Source organism: Falco biarmicus, chromosome 5 (assembly GCF_023638135.1).
Source record: "Falco biarmicus isolate bFalBia1 chromosome 5, bFalBia1.pri, whole genome shotgun sequence".
NCBI classification, from domain to species: Eukaryota; Metazoa; Chordata; class Aves; order Falconiformes; family Falconidae; genus Falco; species Falco biarmicus.
Window position 1 is genome coordinate 60491084 of NC_079292.1, and position 21546 is coordinate 60512629.

The 21546-nt window shown below is 45.7% G+C and overlaps 1 protein-coding gene across 2 annotated transcripts in view; it reads right to left on the reverse strand.

Moving 5' to 3' along the window:
* Positions 1-21546, reverse strand: part of ABTB3 (ankyrin repeat and BTB domain containing 3) — a 187663-nt gene that overhangs the window by 132769 nt on the left and 33348 nt on the right. The window lies entirely within an intron of this gene.

Genomic DNA, 21546 nt, shown 5'->3' on the forward strand with positions numbered 1-21546 from the left:
CAAGGGAGCAAGGCAAGGGCACCCACCTGCCCTGGGCACCAGGAGCCCAGGGCTGCCCCAGCAAGGATGGCTACTGCACAGCAAAGGGGAGGAAAGGGGGATGCTGATGTGCTGATGGGGGTAGAAGCCAGAAGCCAAATCTAGTCTTTCCCTAGCATGATGTTTTTCCAAGGTTTTGCACTTCACCTACTTCATGCAGATCCCCATGAGGGCAGGGAGAAGACATGCCTGCCAACAGCTTCTCTGCCAGACCCCAAATCCTTGCTCCTAAGAATATCTCACCTGGGCCGTGCAACATATTTCCCCTTAATCTTATTCTTGGATAACATCTGAGCTATTTTGGTTGAAACCCCCTCCCACTCCAAAATTAAAATAAAATATGCAAAAGCACCAGTTTTGCTTATCTTCTTGTGAAATTTCAGCACAGGGATTTACAACTTGGTGACACGTCAAACAGCTGGTGAAGTCCCAAAGTGCAAGAAGTAAGTCAAAGAATTTGATCTGCCGAGATTGTTACCTGCATTACATACTATATTTTAAAGTTACAGAAGCAGAGACAAGGTCCCCACTATAACACATGCAAGAACTGTCTAGAGGATACAGGGAAGCATGTGCTTTGCTTTAACATAGCAGATCACCAGGTTGGTATTTCTGCCTCCAGCAGTGAGCAATACCTGATGCTACAGCAAAAGGTGAAAGTCTCGGGCTTCAGTGCTGCCAGGTCCTGAGCAATCCTGCAAAGTGCTGGGTGCTTCCACCTCCCCTCGCCTTCACAGGGTGCCCAAAGATGCTCACTGCTTCCTTGGCCAGTTTCGGGACCAAGACACCTAGGCGACTGTGCAGTGCGGCAAACCATCTCTTCTCATCTCTGGAGAAGTAGTTATACCCTGAAGCATGAAATTTGTTTAGCTCTATTTTCATATGCATAACAGAGTATCTAACAAAATTATATAATCGCTAAAAAAAAATTTTTTTTAAAGTTAAGAAATCATTTTGATACTCAACACAACGACATCTAACAAGCATGAGGGAAGAGAGGAAATCTAAGGGAAAGATTAATTTTTAAGTGGAAGACACAGAATGGCCTCAAAAAGTAAAACCATTTTGATACAGAACAATATTGAAAGGTAATCAAAAATGTTATTAGACATAATTTCAGAAGAATAGAAAAGGAAAAAATAATCAGTGCTGATAAGCCAAATCTCCCACTCCTAGATGTTCTTTCACACATGAAATTTTATTGTTTATAAATCTCTATCACATTTTGCAATGCAGAACTGAAAAACTTAAGAGTTTTTCATTTTCCATTTTCTTTTTATAATTGTAATATGGTTAGCTGACTGCATTAGCTTAATCATTGCCTCTCGATCCAAACAGAAATTTCCCAAATGTCTGTCTCCTCCTTCACCCAGGCTGCGCCCCTCTATGGCAGCCTGTTCTCCCAGGGCAGGGAGGCTCATGCCACCCTCAGCCCTGTTTGAGGGAGGCAATGAGGTTTCCAAAATATCGAGTTTCTCCAAAATGAATGAAAATTGACAATAAGACACAGGGTCAGAAGGAGCCGGCGGGCATGCTGCCTCTTGCCTGCCCGCAGCATGGAGGATGGGAGGGGGCTAGAAGGAGCCTTGGCACCTGAGGGGATTGATGAACAGGGATTTGGGATTTCCATGCTTGGGTGACACAGGCATACACAGATCCATTGAGAAAGCTGCTTTTAACGGCTAAATTGCTCTCTTTCCACCTGAGGCTCTGCTGGTTTTTTTTCCTTCTGCCCAACTTTAGCTCCTAATTCCACCACGCACCAGGGCTTCTGCTCTAGGACCCCACTGAATCATAGTGCTGAATTGGGAAGTCTCCCCAGATGCCTTTTGCCTTGCAGTGACTATTGTGGGACTTCTAACAGCAGCACCCGGAGGAGATAAACAATCCAGCAAGGAAATAAGAAACTGATGATTTTGGGGTTTTTCTCCCTCCCCACCCCCGCAATGAGATTTCAAACCAGATGTCAGTTCATGAATAAAGAAAAGGTTGCTTTGGTTTTGTTTCTAAGATAATGAAGTTTTGTATATTTTTAGTGCCAAGAAAATTAGGTAACAGAAGAAAAAGAATGAAAGCAGCATGGATGCTAAAATTTCAGTTTTCCTGAGCTCCACCACATATAGGCTATGGCTGCATCTTCGCATGTCTTCACATAGGGAACAACCGAGTCTTCCTGGGTGCCAATGCATGTGATTTTAAGTCATACTGAAGTCAGTGGACAAAGGCATATGCTTAAATGCTATGTCTGAACAGCTCAAACTCTGAAGGACCTTCACTCAGCCCAGGGCCTCCTTTCAGAGGAAAAAAAATCAAAATCAAAGGACCATCATAAGACCATGAGATATCCCACACTGTCACAGCATCTGATGGAGATTTAAAGGCATAGTAGGAGAAGAATAAAAAGATGGTAGCAGATGGTTAACATCTGTAGAAAGGCTTGAAATGTGGCAATCAGAATAACTGCATTTGATAAGAAACGCTAATTACTAGCTTTGCCTTCTACAGCAGCAGTGCTTGCACTGCATGCAACATGCACGTAACTGAGTCTGGGTTCTTTGCAGCTTGCAATGAAACCAAAGAGAAAGCCGAGATGGTTGGTAATTACCACAGGTAAGAAGTCGGTCTATCTGTGAACATACTAGGTCATAACTGATAAACATACCAATCTATATGGTTTCTGCCATGAAGCGCCCTACTGTTGCGTTTGCTCAAGCTGAATTACTACCATTTCTCACCCACTCGTTCTCTCCCCAGAAGGAGCAGCATGCAGGAGAACCTTTGAACAAATCAGCCCTGCTCAGACGAAACACATGTGGCTACGCATTCATGCCAGGGCACCTAAAGACATGCTTCTAATGAAAGTCCAAACTAACCCCATGGCACAGGACACACTCACAACTGGGCTTTTAGCGTGGCGGGCACCAACAAAGTAAGTCTACCCCAACAAGCAAGTCCATGTTTAGGATGATTAGCTAACACCTTTTCAAGTCAGATGTCTACTCAAAAACTAACCTTACTGAAGGGTCTGACCTTACCAGAGCTGAGTGCATCCAGCTTCAAGAGAGGTCAACATCCACCTTATTGGCAATGTTAGTTTAGCAGCATTGAAGGTGCTTGTGTTTCCTCAATGAAGTGGCAGGAGACCTGAGAGAAAAGCTGGTGGACAGGTTTCTGAGGAAGCAACATTCACTTCTATAAGTAGACTGCACCACCAAAAAAAGGAACACCAAAAAAATCTGTGTGCATGTTTGCATAAAGCATGGCTCCTACCACTGGTCCCAAGCCCATAAAGACCTCTTTAGCTCTTTCAGATGATGGCATGTCTGTGGGAGCCACAGTTACAGAAGAAAAAGAAATGCTCAAAAAGTATAAATGGAAGCATTAATTTCTCTGTCACTAGCATTTTGCTCACCGCTGACCAAGTCAACATCTCAGTAACTATTTATTTACACCCACAGCAACCAAGGATTCATTCCAGAGACATCAAAAATAACTTCCAATCCCTTGCAAACAACTTGCACTCCTCCACTGATTACCAGGTCACCTTAGCTTGAGGGTCTTTAAAGACAGCTCCTGACCTGAAACTAATGCCTCAAGTTCCAGCTTCAGCTGCCACTGGAAACATCTTCAGTGCTCTGGGTTCACTTTACCATTTAAAAACTCAATTTGAAATGATCTAAACTTACAAAAGTCGATGAGCTACATTTCTGGAGGAGTATCACTCCGGCCATGGCTCAGGAAAGCAGGTACTGACCTGCTGCTGCCACCACTGGGACTCTAGCATGCACCTCAAACCCAGCAGGTGCTCAAGCGTTTCCTCGATACTAGGACCTGGGCTTAAAATCATCTCTGGCCACTGTGCCACCCATGGTGGTGCCCACTGGCTGTGCCCAGCAGGGTATGATCACCCTGCAAAAGACAGTCCCTACCACCAGAAGCCTGCAGTATCTAAAGTGGAAACTCCATGACCCTTCCCAAAGCAATCTTCATCTTCTTCCCATTAATTCCACCTATTATTTCCCCTGCAGCTGCATTCATCACTATTTATGTACCAACTGACTGCTGGTAATTGATCCCTGCCTGCTCTGAAACTGTTCTTTATCTATTTGTAGATATTGTGTCTGTCCTCAGTCAGCTGCCTCTTTGCACAGAGCTCATCCTCAGCCTTTTCTATTACAAGCCTTCTGCTTCCAAATATTTTTTTAATTATTTTTTGTTGATCCCCTCTGACTGTTTTCTAGTATATCCATTTAGATTAACAATGGTTCCCAAAAGTAAATACAGCACAGGAAGCAGTAATGGCAGCAGAGCGCAATAAATTACCCTGCTTTGCATCCAACGTGCCTGCTACTCACTAGCAACCAGCGACTTTGGATGCCAACTCCAAGGGAGCTCAGAGAGGCTTGGCTTTCAAAAAGCACAATACATCACCTCTTTGAAGTACAGGGTTGTTCCCTCCCCGCCCCAAGCAGTATTCAGTATCAAGGATCACCTTTGAGATAAAAACAAAAAAAATCCCAGCTGGTTATTTTAAGTGGACTTCCCATAGCTGGAGATGGGAGGTTCAAACCTCAGTCCTCTCTGAGGACTGCACCAGGGGAATGCTCAGGTAACCCACCCTGAACCCCTCACTATTCTCTGGGTCACTAACTCTTAACATGCCTTCATACTCTGTATATTTAAATATTCCTTTCTGCCTGAATCATGCTGTTTCTTCACTTGCTCATTTTCACCAGCTTTGAGCTATTTGTCCAATCACTCCATAACAGACTTCATTTTAAACAAAATCAACGAGCACCTTTTTAAGTTATAAAACACATTTTGTAGAATACAGGCCCCTTCCAGGGCTGCCCACATAACCCAGAGAAAACTCACAATTTTGCATGAACTTAAGTCCATGCCAATTCAATGAAGTTTTTCTCCAGTTTGAAGTTCAAGGACTACCTCACCCTCACTGAGCATGTTGTGGACAAGTGGGCAAGCCAATGCACAGCCCAGTAAATCGGGAGGGGAAACCCATCCCTTTGCTCTTTGTTTTGACTTACAACCAGAGGCTCCTAACTGCCAGTAAAATTAAAACAGAATTGAAGCGAAAATAACCTGTTGTGTTTTTTTTTTCTCCCAGCTCATCCTCTTTGAGAGGAAATGAAATACTGCCATCTCCATCACCTACTTTCACCAAACTGCGCATCCCTGCAGAAGCAGAAGTACACCACACAAACACAGTGAGTCCCATGCTCCTCGAAAGCTCTGAGCATGCTGTACGCCCACACCTCTGAGTGGTCCACACTTGAGCTGGACAGCCAACGTCCACAGACACGCAGCACAACACACATACACTGCATATCATACATATCCACTGTAACTTCTCTGTATGTGCTACACAGATGATCTCAGCATGCACAAGAGGTGTTTCCAAGGATCAGGACATACCTGGGAGTGTCAGGAACGAGGGCAAATTTACAGTTCTCCAATCCAGCATGAATCCAGAAAAAAGGGACACATCTGGGACAATGTGAATTTAAAAGGACCCCTCACTAGTGTTGACAGAAGAATGTCACAGTGGGATGGGCAAAGCGCCTTCCAGAAAGACAGAAATGTCAGAAATAGTACCTTTTCCCTGTAGCCATGAGGCAGAGAAACATGCCTACTAAGAAGCATCAGCACATCTCCAAAATCACAACACAGACTACGGATAATACGTACTTTTGAAAACAGAAAGCATCACACTAAGGACCATGTTCTGGTGGAGTAAATCAATGATGGATGCTGTACATACATACCACGCAGATCTGCTATCGCAGTGAGATTCTGGATGACTTCAACACTACATAAAACTTTGAACTGCAAGTACCAGGAAGCCCTGCCAAGTGCCAACAGGAGGTGGAACCCCTCTGTACACCCAGATGAGACTCCACCAATGGATACTGCACACAGTCTCAGCCAAAAAGTCACATTCACATGCCTCCCTCAAACCAAGGCCACCATATCCACCTTCAATCAATAAACCCCAAGAAGTGGTGCTTCTGCTGGCTAATTCCACAGGCTGCCAGCCAAGTTTGAAAGCCCCAACACTCATGGCCGCTGGCATCACAAGGCAATTATGACATTATGCTCAGATATAAGATGGAGAACAGCCTCATCCAGGCAGGGTAGGCAATGCCAACACCATCTCTAAGCAACCCCGTAACTTGCAAATTCCACGTGCCAAAGTTTGCTCTGAACATTCAAGACACCTAAAGGAACTGCAGTCCAGAAAGGCTTATTAGGATACATTTTCAATCACTGAGTCTCTCCCTTAAATGAATACTGCAGATAAACTACAACTTTCTACAGAACCTTTATTGCTTGAAATGTGTTTTTCCCACAACTTTGTATATTTTTAGCAATCGTGATAAGTAGAAAATGCTCACCTCCTTTGGCAGGCTCATCTCCATCATTTCTACTGCCAATGGTCTTGTTTGTTTGAAATAAGGACAAGCCCTGGGTATAAGCAATTAATTATAGTCTTGTGTGGTATCCTGGCATCTTGTAAGATTCCTGTATTTGCAGACTCAAGACATTAGTTTGTATAGCAGGCTGTTACTCTTCAGATAATAAATGTATTTCCCGTCTTTGATTACCAGCTACTGCTGCTTCTTAGCAAGGATTTGGGAGAAAAAGGGAGTCCATAACAAATGTACCTATACACACCAAGAACATCAAGATATCTTTTGGTATTTCAAATAAGGGTTTAAATGGCACGTGAATCCTTCTGTCAGCTGTCTCCACAAGCACAAATTCATCATTGGCATACGAGGGGGTAATGGGGACACGTATCTTTGGGTGATGTGGTAAAAGAAAACTTCTGCACAGGTCTCATCCTGAGCCTGCCCAAGTCACCCGGATCTTAGGCTGAGACAAACCTAAAATCCACTCAGCAGTCACAGCACAAGCAGAAAAGCCCTGTCATATCCCTTCATGTGTTTTCTCCATGACCTGGAGGACCCACTTGAATAAACTAGATGATACTCCAGTACATCTTGATTAATTAATCCTTGGGCAAAGCTTATGTTTCAGAGGTAACTGTGGCAACAGCAATGCAATGCTAAGGCTAATTATTTAAATAAAAGTCTGTTTGAACTGCATTTATAGGAAAATATGAAGTTCATGTTTAATATGTTCTCCAACACCTTTCCCAATGTGCTGTACTCACCCAGCCAAAGCTCCTTTGACATGCATAACCAGTACCTGGGGTCAGGCTCAGATCAGCCGACTGCAAAGGTTTAAACTTCATCTGCCAGCCACCCTCTTCCCCCTATAATGTGCAACTGGCTGAAAAAAGCCCAATGTATATATTTTCAAACCGTAATTCTTTTCATTTACTGTCAGGTTTCTGAGTCTCTGGAGCACACGTGCTTCCTATTTTTGAGCACTTTTGCACAGCCACGGCATGTAAAATCTGACATGTGTGGTAAGGGTGGATTTTGAGGGAAGGAGGAAAATTAAATGAACAGAGCAATTCTTCTGAAATCCCACTGTAGTAGCTGGGGCTTTACAGGGAGTAGGGAAACAGTCCCTGAAACACTAGCAATAAAATCACGGAAGCTGGCAACAGCATCGCTATTTGAGATGCCCAAAAGCACCAGCATCCGGACCTCAGTAAACTGGAGGTCTACAATCACCATCACCAAATAGCACTGAAAAGGAAAAAAATCTGTAGGTTATATGCCAGCAGCAGCATGCTTTCAGTGCTGCTTCCTCTGCCAAAAAGGAAAACAGGTTTAAAATCCACAGTCAAAGGTGGACTTTGTGGTTACATTTTCAATCACACCGGTTCTGTCCCCAACACTGTTTGAGCTATGTGAGCCTGAAAATATCTAACTCTTCCATTTGTCTTGCTATTGCTTCTTATTCTGAATTTCCAAACTCTCCCCTCAAGAGGCCAGGAATAACTGGTTAATCAAAACCACCCTGTGGTTTAGGATAAAGAAAAATGCTAACAGCAATTTCTTTTATGAATCTAGCATTCCTGCTTGCAATCCACAATAACCCCACTTCAGTTACATGGTGGTATCACCCTGCTTTGGGTAGATGAAGAACTCTTATTTTCATGTTTACATTCAAGTTATCAGCTGATACTCTAGAAATAGAAAATAGTACTTAAATCCTTCCTACCCAATTCTTTCAAACCACTGCTGTATTAAAACTTACATCATTAAATAAACAGTTCCCATGGCTCCAACTAACCAATGCCTTCCACTGAAAAAATCCTGCTTTTTTTGGTTTTGTTTTTGAAGGCAAGTATTTAACTATTAGCTCCTTGTTTTACCCTTGCTTTTGAGAAAAGTTCTTTCAAGCAAGCAGATTAACGTTGCAACTCTAACTTTAATGTTCATGGGAAAATGATTCACATGCTTCCATTGCTGAAGACCGATCAAAGATATGAACCAAACTCTCTTTCAGAGCTTCTGAATATGCAGAACCTCAGTAGAACTGGTCTACTTCACTACGTAGCAATTTATGTTTATGCAAAACTTAACATGAATGTAACTTTGCCTTAACGGCAATAATCTGTTCCCCACGTACATACTTCATTATGTTACTGAATGCCTCCCTTAATGAATAATTGCAATAATTAATTTTTCTAAAAATGTTCTGGAAAACTCTGGCCATTTTTAACCAGAGAATTTTGCCATTGTATTTGCCACATACAAATGCTGCAAAGAGAAATACTGTTCAGCTTTCCAAATTGCTACTAAATGCTTTGTAAAGCAATGAAGCAGCTAACTCCTTGCCCACCCCTCTGGGCAATACATTTCTGTAACCTCCACAACCTTTACCCAAAAGAAAGCAAGCTAGTCCTGCAGGAGAAAAACCAGGGAATTCTGTACAGGATTCTCCTTACTTTCAGAGCTTCCATCCATTCAACACCCATGAAAACCTTATTATTTATGATTTCTCCTTCAAGGAAGAACCTTTCTGAAAATCTAAGAATATCCTGAAGAACTGTTTTAGAGGAAACATCAAATAGAATATTCAAGATCAGTAAAGTAGCTTTACACGGAAAACTCACATTGATTTTATTAGTTTACAACCCAAGGAAATTCCTGTGTTGGGGAGGAACCCAACAACAACACAAGTGCTACTGACAGCCAGATGTGCAATAGCCTATTTTTTGTAAAGAACAGATCCTCCAGAAGTAGCAGCATGGAAAAATAAAGTATGGGAAATCCTTCCTTAAGGGAAAAACAAAAAATAAAGAATTGACAGACAGATGTAAAGCTGAATCTAGCCAATTTTCACAACATACGATTTAATTTTTTTTTTCAGAATCTGAACAAAATACACATGCAGTAGAAAATATTGACTGAATACAAATTACATACTTAAAGGTAGCAAAAGCCAATTATTACACATTTTAAAAAAAAAGTTAGATGCTTAAATTAAAATTTCCTGTGAGCTACAGATGTTCTAGCCAAACTTTCAAGATGTCTTTTTTTTTTTTTTTTTTTTTTTTTGGCCCTCTGACAAATTCTTTTATTCTTTCTCTTCATCATTCCATGGTTTTCCTTCTTCCTCCTTGCCTGAGACATACCTCACAGAGGTAATGCGTAAGCGGCAGCCAACCTCCTTACACATGGATTTATACAGTCACTCTTGACATAAGTAAGCGAGAAGACATTCAGTCCTGCACCATCATTCCCTCTTCCTTTTTGCTTCCTTTGGCCTGCCTTCTCACCCCTCCTGGTGCTCCAAACCGCTCCTTCGATGTGTCCTCACCATACCATCAACTACTTGTTGTAACTCCACCACCATACCCTGAAAGTTGACCACCAAACAGGACTCAAGCTACCACTCAGTCTTCTGCCTCTCAGCAAAGTCTGAAGGCAAAGGGGGAAATGAAGACAAGCCCAGCAGGCAGCCACATCGCTTCAAGTGCTGCCCACCAGCAGGTTTTCCCATGCAATATCTGAGAGACAGCCTAGTGTCCATGCTTTGCATCTGTATGGCATATCCTAACAACAGCTCCCTCCTTTAAAAAATTGTTTTGCAGCTGAGAGTAACACCTTACATGATGAAAAGCACTAAGTGCTTGATAAAGGTCAACACCACTGTGCCCATGCTGAAATGAGCTATTTGCATGACCATGCTCCAAAGCACCATCTTCTAGGGGTTTTGCAGGCATGACAGGTGACAGACTCCAGCCCTACCATGCCAGCATTACCTTTCCTGGGATCCATAAATGCAACTGAGTACCTGTTTGGCTCACATACCTCTGAACCCATTCCTGGTGCCTGCAACCCAGCAGAAGGCTGCTGCAGGCAGAGAAGCAACTTGTGTCAGTAGAGCTGTGTTTGCATCTGCAAGGCTGGTAATAGGTGTGAAAACAGCGCGTATGCTTATTTTGAGGTGGCACAGACTATTCTGTACATGCTACACACATAGCAGGACTGCAGTTTTGGCTCGCACCATCCTCCCCTCTGCACACACAGAGCAAATCCCAGCTGCCACCCTGCAACACCACCACTACTCATGCATTCCTCTTAAAAGTGCTTCCCACTCACTCACCCATTAATCCTGCCAGCACTTCTGAGAAGCAGACACCTCTGTTATGCCCAAATTACTGACTGGGAAGCCAAGAGAGGGGGCTGGAGGCTTGAATATTCAAGGGGACCGTGAGACATTGAGGGCAGCACTCAGCAGCCCTAAATTCCCGGGTCCCTGTACCTAGACACCAATGGCCCTGCAGGTTTCTGGAGGACACCTCAGAAGGGGTGAGCAGAGGCCTGAGCAGCTGCAGGCACCTCAGTGAAATTAAGCATCAACATGATCCTCGATGTTCAGTTCCCACCTTGCTTTTGGCCTTTCCTTAGTCTCCTTTGAAAACCTCAAGCCTGGAGATGTCCTCACAGGTATGTCAGGACCAAACTTCTGAATGAGAAGCCCCCAGTCTCAGTCTTGCACTCAGGCCCATGCAGCTGACCCCTCTCTGCAGCACCACACTTCAAAAAATAACACGAACCCAGGCCTCCACAGGACAGATATAATAATGCACCAAGATCAAACCACCAGGTGAGCAGACACCTGTATGAACTCATACCAGTAAATATAGGTTGCACATCTTCAGAATTTTAACCAAAGCAAGAATATGAAAGCTCTTCCCATGGCCTAAACAATTCACCTACACTGGCCAAAACACATGAATCGTGCATTTATTTGCGCAGCCAGAACACAAGTTCTTTTTCTCACTCCTTCTGTTTAACACCCTTGACTGGACAGCCCTTGAGCAAGGTGACCTAAATCTGAAGTTAGTCTTGCCGCCAGCCAGGTGTTGGACTAGATGCTCTCATCAGTCTGCTCCAACTCCAATTGTTGGGGCACATTTAGCACTGCTGATCTGCAAGGTTCAGAGCGCAATGCTACAAACTGTGCACCCATCTGCAGCCCACTCCTCCCTTCCTGCTCCTTTCTGGTCTTGAGCTGCTACACAGAACCGCTTGTTCAGGTGACTCTACACCAAAATAAGTGCATCTGAAGGTAATCCAACACTTCGGAAGGTTATCTGAAATCACCATTAGGTGAAAAGCTAGTATTTTGGAGAATAAAACACACATGCCACAAAACCAGGGAGCTGGAGTAGCTTCAGGCAACGTGGCTCACAAGCAGGCAGCAGTGAAGAGCATACAGCTAGGAGGAAAGCAAATGGAGCCAGTGCAGAGGAGGAGAGACAACAAGGAGACAAAAGGAGAGAGAAGACGACAATGAGGGAAACAGCAGAGAAGAGCAAGGATCTTCCTTGGTCACTAAACAGAATAAGCCAGATTGTCAGCTGGTGCAAACTGGTCAGACTCATCTCCATCTGCAGCTGGCCATGCTGGGGATAGATGAAACGCAACCGTTGCTGATGTGGATCTAGGAAGGAAAGCCATTGGAGAGACTGGTGTTTTGCCAAAAACACACCCCCAGATGCTGACAACACTGACTGTGGAACATCCAGTACCAATTTTTCACTGTTTCTATTTAAAGTGTTTCTACAAGTATTTAAGCTCCTGTGCCCAGCATTCTGAAGTCCCAGTGATAAGCATGGTACACAGGTTATTACAGCAAAGAAAGAAAAAACAAACACGATTGATGATTTTCTCTGGTCTAACCTTTTCCTCAGGCTGCGCTCATGACTGCTGGCACGTACAAATCCAGTGCACATGAGGCTAGAAGATCTACTGCAACAAGTGTTCTCTAGTCCTGCACTAGTTTAGTATTTCCAGTCTCTGCGCCTAGCGACACACAGAGTGCCTGTTTTCTCATATGGCACGTAACACAGCAGTCAGCCAGTCCTTAAAACGGTGTGCTTAAATACAGCTGATGTGGAACAATTACTGTCCTGTAAAACATTACAATGGAAGAACTGCCAGAGCTTTTTAGTACAGTTCCAGAAATGATACAGCTCCTTCTACTTTCATATACTAATTGCACTGAAATTGCATCCAATGAGTCCATGCATATTTAATCAGGTCTGGGGTTGCCGAACACACTGCTATTGCATGGGGTGCTATCAGCCAGAACCATAAATTATTAACTTTGCCAACAAAACTTCTGCTGAATAATTTTAGGTTGGAATTGCATTGTTTGACTGAGGCAAAGCTTGCTTTGTGCATCCCTTTATCATTAATATTCTTCCTGAGTTTCCTGCGGCACCAAAGCGCTGCGAAGGGTCACTGCTCAGTTCAAGATGAGGCCTCCAGGGAAGATGTGGTGCCTCAGACAGACTGTACTATATACCATCACTGAATATTTTCCTAAGCAAAGCACCTCCTCTTGGGTCATGTCTAATCTCATCACTAATCATACCTCTTTGTTAAGGCCAAAGAACGTATCTACTACTCATCTTTATTAGGCAAAGATTAATAAACAGACATGAACCTGCTTTTCAGCCTTCCATGTTAATATGTAAAGCACAGCTAAGTGCTAGGAAGAAACACAGAGAACAGATCCAATAAATGAGTCTGCGCCTTCACAAGGCTTTGCTCAATAAATAAAACAAGGCTGTGACAGCTCCACTTTGCTCCAGGTACTCTCCACTGAGCTCACAATCCGCAGCCCGTGGCAAGCATGCAGCTGAGCACACAAGCTTCATCCCTGCTGCAGCAGGCAGCACAGGGCTCGATCGCCACCTCCACTGCCGGCTTCCCAAGCTGCCCCTACCATTGTGCCCCGCTTGCTTCTGTCACTGCCATCCCACCAAACGGTACCCAACTTCTGCAAGCAGCCAGTGGGTGTTCACAAGCAGGACGCTGGCACTGGCTGCTGGCAGGGCTACACACCAGGACAGCCACACACTGCTTCTGCTGAATGAGCCTCCTCAGGGCTGCAATCACCTCCCACTTACGCTTTACTCTGCGGGGAGTCTAATGGCTATCTCCTGAGGCTCACAAAAGCTATTCTAAAACATATATTTTTTAGATCAGATACACAACAAGCAGCCCTGTGAGGGTAGGAAGGGTGCTACCCAGAAGTTGCTGACAAGTGATAAGGAGCAGAATTGTCAAGCTCTTAACTTCCAGCTTTCCCACACTTTTCATCAGGCAGCAGCAGGGTTAAAGCCATCAACCCCAGCTGCATCAAGATTTATCCCAGGCTGCTAGCCCCCAAGTACACGCATTTTGAGATTCTCAAAATAAATGCATTGTAGAGGTACAAACTAGCCCTATCCAATGTTAACTGTTATTAATGCAAATTACTCACTAACATGAAACACTCCTCATGGAAAGATGCAAAACGTATCCTTAGCTGTCAGCCTGCACAACAGCTGGTGGAGCTGAGTGTGGCAGGCATCTGCTTACCACGTTTTTTTCCTGACAGAGAGGCAGCATGACAGCAAAGGTCTCACACCTAGCATTAGAAATCAGTAGATCTTAGGGGGGAAAAATGAAAATTTTGAACCAAGGGGCACAATGCAGATTGTATCCAGACCAGTATTTGCAATTTATCGAGCAAAGCTATATGTATCATCTCATAGTTGCCATATCTCCCTCTAAACAGGCATTCTCTACCAAAACAAGAAGGCAATCAATGTTATCAGCACTGTTAAGTACCATACAAAAGCTGTGCCCAACCTACTGCTCAGTGAACTGAACTTGGAAGTCCCTTGGAAATCAGCATGCTGGACCATAACCAGTTCCCCATGTGCATTCCCATCATAATGTTTATCCATAATTTGTGTACAAATTCAAGGAAACCAGTAGAAGAAAACATCCTAGCTCAGCTGACACAAATCTCTGACCTGGGCAGCTCTCAGTCAGCCAAGGAACACTTACATTCAAATTTAACAGGTTTGAAGTCACGCTTTCAGTTAAACAGATGTAACCTGGGGTAGGAGCAGCTCCCACCCCTGCATCCAAGCACTCCTGCTGATACTGGTGGAAATACAATGCAGAAGATCACCAGTCCAACCCTGGACCTAGGGAAGTCGCACATACAGGGCTGCTTCAAGCCAAGCTACAGCTACACAAACCCACCCAGCCTGTCTGCATGTCACAGCAGAGGCTCAGTGTGCAAGAAGAGCACAAAACCGTGTTTCTGGCACCTGGCAGCCTACAGAAAGGAATTCCATCAATTAGTGCCACCACACAGGCTTGCTCCACCATCTTTTTCCTTTCAATGGCAGTAAACACACCATGCATCAGCTCTCCCAAAAGTCAAAGAAGAAAACTCATCTTATTTGTCATCCACAAGCCATACTGGATCAAAGGATCCTGGCAGAACAATTTGGGTGCACAGTGGCAGAGATGCACAGGTAGCAGGCTCACAGCCAAGTGCCCCAAACAGGGGGACAACTCTGGGCCACTGCCAGATGCTGGGGCAAACAGGGCTTCTGGCTGTGTTCGGCAAGGAGGAAGGTTTCTTGGAGGCCAGTGATGGTCCAGGGGCACAACAGCCACTCCCTGTGCTGTGCATGGCAGCCCTAGAGCTGTCCAAGGGACACAGGAAGGCTGCCCAGCAGCAGAGTACACCTGGCTGAGAGTGGCACAGCAGGCTTCCAGGGAAGCAGGAGGCACCATCTCTTCTCCTGGCCCTCTCTGCAGCAATTTGAGATGCAAATGAGGTTTGTCTGGGTGTGAGAAGAAAAGGCACTGAAGGAAGAGATACCAAGCAGCAAACTGCTGCAGGGTCTCACCAACCAACCCCACCACCATCCTGAAGCTTGCACAGATGAAAACCACCAGGGCCAGCTGCAACGTTTCTCTAATTTTTTCCTGCATCTGGGACATCAACCCACTTTGAGCTAAGTTGCGGCACGACACCTCAACAACCACTCTGAAATAAATGGACCGCCCTACCACAGAATCCAGTGACAGCACTGTATCCTTGCTAGCAGCTGCTGCTCACACTCTCCTCCCCGTGCAGCACTAAGAGGTGCGCTTCCCTTAATACCCATGCACCGTGACACAGGAGCACGTATGCTCAAGTACTGCTGCCCCAGGCACTGGATTTCATGAGGTCATCACAGATTGGGTAGTTTGCACCACTAGCTAGTGCCATATTTTGCATGTGGATAAAATACGTTCACAAACTCCCAGCCAAAACACAAATCAGCATTTTGGGAAGAGGAAAGCGAAGAGGCTGAAGGCCAAAGGGCAGGCAGGAGCTGCCAGAGGAGGTGAGCAACAGGAAGGTGTTTAACTGGAAGCACAGGGAGGATAGATGGAGGGCTCGGCGAGGAAGCCAAGAGGAGCCATCACGGCGGAAAACACTACACCAAGAGAAGACAGGAGCTGAAGGCCCCACACTGTACAGGTTTGGGTCCTGATATTAGAACACAGCACACACTGAAGTCAATCTTGGATGGAAGAAGGAGAGGGTTTGAGACAACCACAAGTAAGGAGAAGCACAAAAATTGAGCTGAAGAGACTGAAGTACAACTGGTTTAATTTTCAAATACAACTGTGCAGTCGAAGCACCTCCCATCTGGGGCATGTGGTGAGAAATCACCCCAAGCCTGCTCATGTGGTTCATGAGGTCACCAGAAGCCCTGGCACAATTACATCCTTCTGTCAGAGCTACTTATTACTGTAATGCACCACATCTTCTTTTATCTTGGCTCATAACTACCAGTATTTTAAAAGTCCTGCAGCCATGCTGGTGATTTGACAGCCTTCAAGAACATAAAAAAAAAAAGAAAAATATACAGGAGAGTAGGGCAATCACCCATCTAAAAAGCTTGTCTCCAAAATACAGGTTTACAACACAGAGCCCATGTCTACCCTGACAGACGTTCGTGCTCTTACATGGATTTCTTTACAGTACTGTGGCATAGAAGTGGTGATGATTTATCTCACAGAGCTACACTTTTATATAGAGGTTGTCCTCTTTCCATTTTTGGAGAGAAGGATCTGGTGCTTCAGTAGCCAAAGGCTAAGCCAGATAAATGCTATGTCTTAAGTCCTGAATTAAAGATACTGGACAGATAGGACATTAGGTACTCAGCGGAGGCACCAAGACAGACTTTCATGGTCACATACAAGAGCAGCAGTCAGGATCCAACCAAATGCGTTCACGATAGAAAGAAAAGCAGTGGGAGGCAAGGATGAGAACTTGGGTCAAAGCACGACCACTGTCTTAAAGGGAAGGGTTAAATTCACATAATGCCACCGAGGTTAGCACCTATCCATGTGTGGCGTGTTTCCTCAACCAGAGGAACCTGAGGGGTAGCCAAGAGGGGCCACCAGGAGCCCACAGCTCTCACAATAGCAACTGATGGGACCTGGACAGAGCCAGGAGCAACAGCAGCCAAGTCTCCCCACAAATATAGAAGAAGCCCTTAGGGAGCACGAGCAACCAGGGCAGGCAACCAGGGCACAGCACAGACATTTGCATGGCAGGGCGCGCAGGAAGGGCACTGAAGCCCTGCCAGCTCAACCAGGGAGCAATGGTATCCACCTGGCAGAAAGCCACGGCCTCTCAGCTCTGCACCCACCACAGCTGACGCAACTGCCCAGATAGAGCTCTGGTGGGAACACACTGCCACCCAGATGCCATGCTGCCAGCTGTGCCCTGCTTTTAGGCCAGCATGGGATGGTGGCGCTAAGCACTCCTGTGGGAGGTGCACCCAGGTACAGCAACTCCTCCACTTAGTGAAGAGCTCCAGGAGGACGTGAGCAGGTTGAGGAGTATCACGGAGTGCGAGAGAGAGACAGACTGCTAGAATCACACCATACCTTCAGAGACAGGCAGGCAGGACACACGGTAGATAGGATTCCCTGTCCTCTTTCTGCCTGGCTGAACACAGGGGCTTAAGGGATAGGATAGGAGGCAATGGCAACAAGTCCCTGCCTGGTGCAGCACGCACGTCTCCTCTGTGACCGCCCCATCTGCCCGTGTATCACAGGCATGAGGCTCTGCAAGCAGAAATGAACAGTAACAAGGACAAGGGTTCATCTAACATGGAGGTGTCACTAAGGTTTAAGTCTGTCTATGCCCTGCATCAAAACTGCTTCCATAAAAAAGGAAAAAAAAAGACAATAAAAGAAAGGAAAAAAAAAGAAAAAAGGAAAAGCCAGGTCAATGTCACAGGAGATTCCCTTCTGAAGGGAACAGAAGGCCCAATGTGCAGACCAGACCCACTTCTTAGGGAAGTCTGCTGCCTCCCTGGGACCGAGGGCAAAGGTGTGAACAGAAAGCTTCCTGCCCTAGTACGACCCTCAGATTATTATCCATTATGGATTTTTCAGGCAGGCAGCAAATGGATTTGCAAGAAGTCCAAGGGCAATCAAGAGAGACCTCAGGGCTTCGAGACGACTGGTTAGGAGATCAGGAGCACAAGCAGTGTTTTCCTCTGTCCTTCCAGTTGCAGGGAATGATGAGGGAAGAAGCAGGAAGAGCCAGCAGATCAATACCTGGCCCCAAGCCTGGTGTTAGAGGCAGAATTTTGGGTTTCTTGATCACAGGTCGGTTTACATGGCAGCAGTCCTGCTGGCAACAGACGGGGTACACCTGTCCCAACAGGGGAAAAGGATCCTTGCACAGGAGTTAGCAGGGATCCCTGAAAGAGATTTAAACTAGATTTGAAGGGAGAAAGGGATAAAACCAGGATCACTAGAGATAAGCCTGGAGGCAGCATGACTGTGTTCGAGGAATGGTGTGCTAGAGAGGTCCTTCAGTCAGTGGAGACAGGGGATGGAGAGACATACAGCAGCAAAGACACAAGGGTTACTGATGTGTTATAAACAACAGAAGCACCTGAGAACGGTCACACAGGAATTCTCCCTCCAAAAAGGTGGTGGGATCAATAGCCCAGCTGAAGTGCATCTACACCAATGCACACACACAGCACGGAAGCCATTGTGCAGCACAAAAACTATGACAGAGTTGCAAGCACAGAAATATGGTAGGATGACTTGCCCAACTTGAGCGCTGCAAAGGATGACAGAAGGGACAGGCAAGGAAAGAGAGGTGGTTGGGTTGCCCTGTATGTTAGGGAATGGTCTGACTGTATAAAGCTTAAGGATGGTGATGGTAGGGTTGAGTATTTATGGGTAAAAATCAGGGGGAAGGCCAACAAAGTAGATATCATCATGGGAGTCTCTTACAGATCACCCAACCAGGAAGAAGAGGAAGATGAAATATTCTGTCAGTAGCAAGAAGTCTCACAATCCCTAGCTCTTGCTGTGTGGGGAACTTCAGCATGCTAGAAATACAACACAGCAGAGAGGAAACAGTCTAAGAGGCTCCAGGAGTATGTGGAAGATAACTTTCTGACACAGCTGATGAGTGAGCCAAGGGAAGGCACCCGCTGGGCCTGTTGTTTGCAAACACAGAAGGACTTGGGTGATGTGATGGCTGGGCAGCCATCTTGGGCATAGCAATCACAAAATGCTAAGTTTCCGATTCTTGGAGAAGTAAACAGGGGGGTCAGGAGAACTGCTACCCTGGACTTCCAGAGGGCAGATTTGGCCTGTTTAGAAGCCTGGTGGACAGAGTCCCTTGGGAGACAGTCCTGAAGAGCAGAGTCCAGGAAGGCTGAACGTTCTTCAAGGAGATCTTAAAAGCACAGGAGCAGGCCATCCCCATGTGCTGAAAGAGAGACAATGGGGAAGAAGACTGGCCTGGCTGAACAAAGAGCTGTGGCTGGAAGTCTGGGAAAAAAAGAGAGTTTATGACCTTTGGAAGAAGGCGCAAGCAACGCAAGAGGACTACAAGGATTCTGTGAGGTTGTGCAGGGAGAAAATCAGAATGGCCAAAGCCCAGCTAGAACTTAATCTGGCTACTGCCATAAAAAGCAATAAAAAATGTTTCTATAAATACATAAGCAACAAAAGTAGGGCTAAGGAGAATCTCCATCCTTTACTGTATGCAGGAGGAAACACAGTGACAAAGGATGAGGGAAAGGCTGAGGTACTTAATGCCTTCTCTGCCTCAGTCTTCAATAGTAAGACCAGTTGTTCTCCAGGTACCCAACCCTCTGAGCTGGAAGACAGGGATGAGGGGTGGGGGTGTCAGAATGAAGCCCACATAACCCAAGGGGAAATGGTCACTGCTAATGCTACACTGCTTAGACACACACAAGTCTACAGGGCCAGATGGGATCCACCCAAGGGTACTGAGGGAGCCGGTGGAAGCACTCACTGAGCCAATTTCAACCGTCTATCAACAGTCCTGGCTAACCAGGGAGGCCCCAGTTGACTGGAGGTTAGCAAATGTGACACCTACCAACAAGAAAGGCCAGAAGGAGGATCCGTGAAACTACAGGCCTGTCAGTCTGACCTCAGTGCCAGGGAAGCTTATGGAGCAGATCACCTTGAGTGCCATCATGCAGCACACACAGGACAGCCAGGTGCTCAGGCCCAGCCAGCAGGTGTTAATGTAAGGCAGGTCCTGCTTGACTAACCTGATCTCCATTCTATGACAAGGTGACTTACTTAGTGGATGAGGGAAAGGCTCTGGATGTTGTCTACCTACACTTCAGTACAGCCTTTGACACAGTTTCCCACATCATTCTCCAGCAGAAACTAGCTGCTCATGGCTTGGATGGGGGTGCTCTTCGTTGGGTAAAAAACTGGCTAGATGGGTGAGCCCAAAGAGTGGTGGTGAATGGAGTTAAATCCAGTTGGCAACCAGTAAAAAGCAGTGTTCCCCAGAACTCAGTATTGGGGCCAGTTCTGTTTAATGTCTTTATCAATGATCTGGATGAGGGGATTGAGTGCACCCTTAGTGAGTTTGCAGATGACACCAAGCTGGTGGGGAGTGCTGATCTGCTGGAGGGCAGGAGGGCTCTGCAGAGGGATCTGGACAGGCTGGACCAATGGGCCAAGGTCAGTTGTATGAGGTTCAGCAAGGCTCAGTGCTGGGTCCTGCACTTGGGTCACAACCACCCCACACAGTGCTACAGGCTGGGGGAAGAGCGACGGCAAAGCTGCCTGGTGGGAAAAGGACCTGGGGGTGCCAGCAGTGTGCCCAGGTGGCCAAAAAGGCCAATGGTGTCCCTGCTTGTACCAGAAACAGCGTGACCAGCAGGACCAGGGAAGCGATTGTTCCCTCATACCTAGCAGTGGCAAGGCTGCACCTTGAATACTGTGTCCAGTTTTGGGCTTCTCACTTCAAGAAACACTCTGAGGTGCTGGAGCATGTCCAGAGAAGGACAATGAAGTTGGTGAAGGGTCTAGGGCACAAGTCCTGTGAGAAGCAGCTGAGGGAACTGGGCTTGTTTAGCTTGGAGAAAAGGAGGCTCAGGGGAGACCTTATTGCTCATTACAACTACCTGAAAGGAGGTTGTAGGCAGGTGTCAGTAGCTCTCTTCTCACAGATGACTACTGACAAGAGGAAATGGCCTCAAGTTGTGCCAGGGAAGGTTTGGAATGGGTATTTGGAAAAATTTCTTCCCTGAAAGGGTTATCAAGCTTTGGAACAGGCTGCCCAGAGAAGTAGTTGAGTCACCATCCCTAGAGGTGTTTAAAAGACATGTAGATGTGGCAATTAGGGACATGGTTTAGTGTTGGACTGGGCAGTGCTAGGTTAATGGTTGGATTCAATGATCTTAAAGGTTTTTTCCAACCTAAATGATTCTATGATCCTATAACAAGCTCACCCTGCACAAACCTTATCCTGAGGTTTTATTCAGGCAAATGCCCATTGATTTCATCTTCAGCACAAACTCCATGATCTGGTCAAAAGATAGCTTATTAAGAGATTACAAAGCTTGATCTGAGAGCGTATCAATGACAGCACGGGTTGAGCTTACTTAATTTAGGAGAACAGGAGCAAGCCTACCCCCAAGAAGACTAAAAGGCTGAAACCCAAAAACCTATATAGAAAAATGTGCTGCAACCGGGAAGGGGGGTGGGGGAAGTGGATAAATCATTTATGAGTACTCGACATATGTGTAACTATTCCCACCACTGCCGAAGGGCTGTGCAACCACAGGAGGCGAAAGCCAGCTGGATAGGTGGGGCAAAACCATGCTTAAAAGAGCGTGCAAGTATGTCATACAAGCTGTAACAGAACACATCTCCTAAGCTGCTCCCTTGTTTT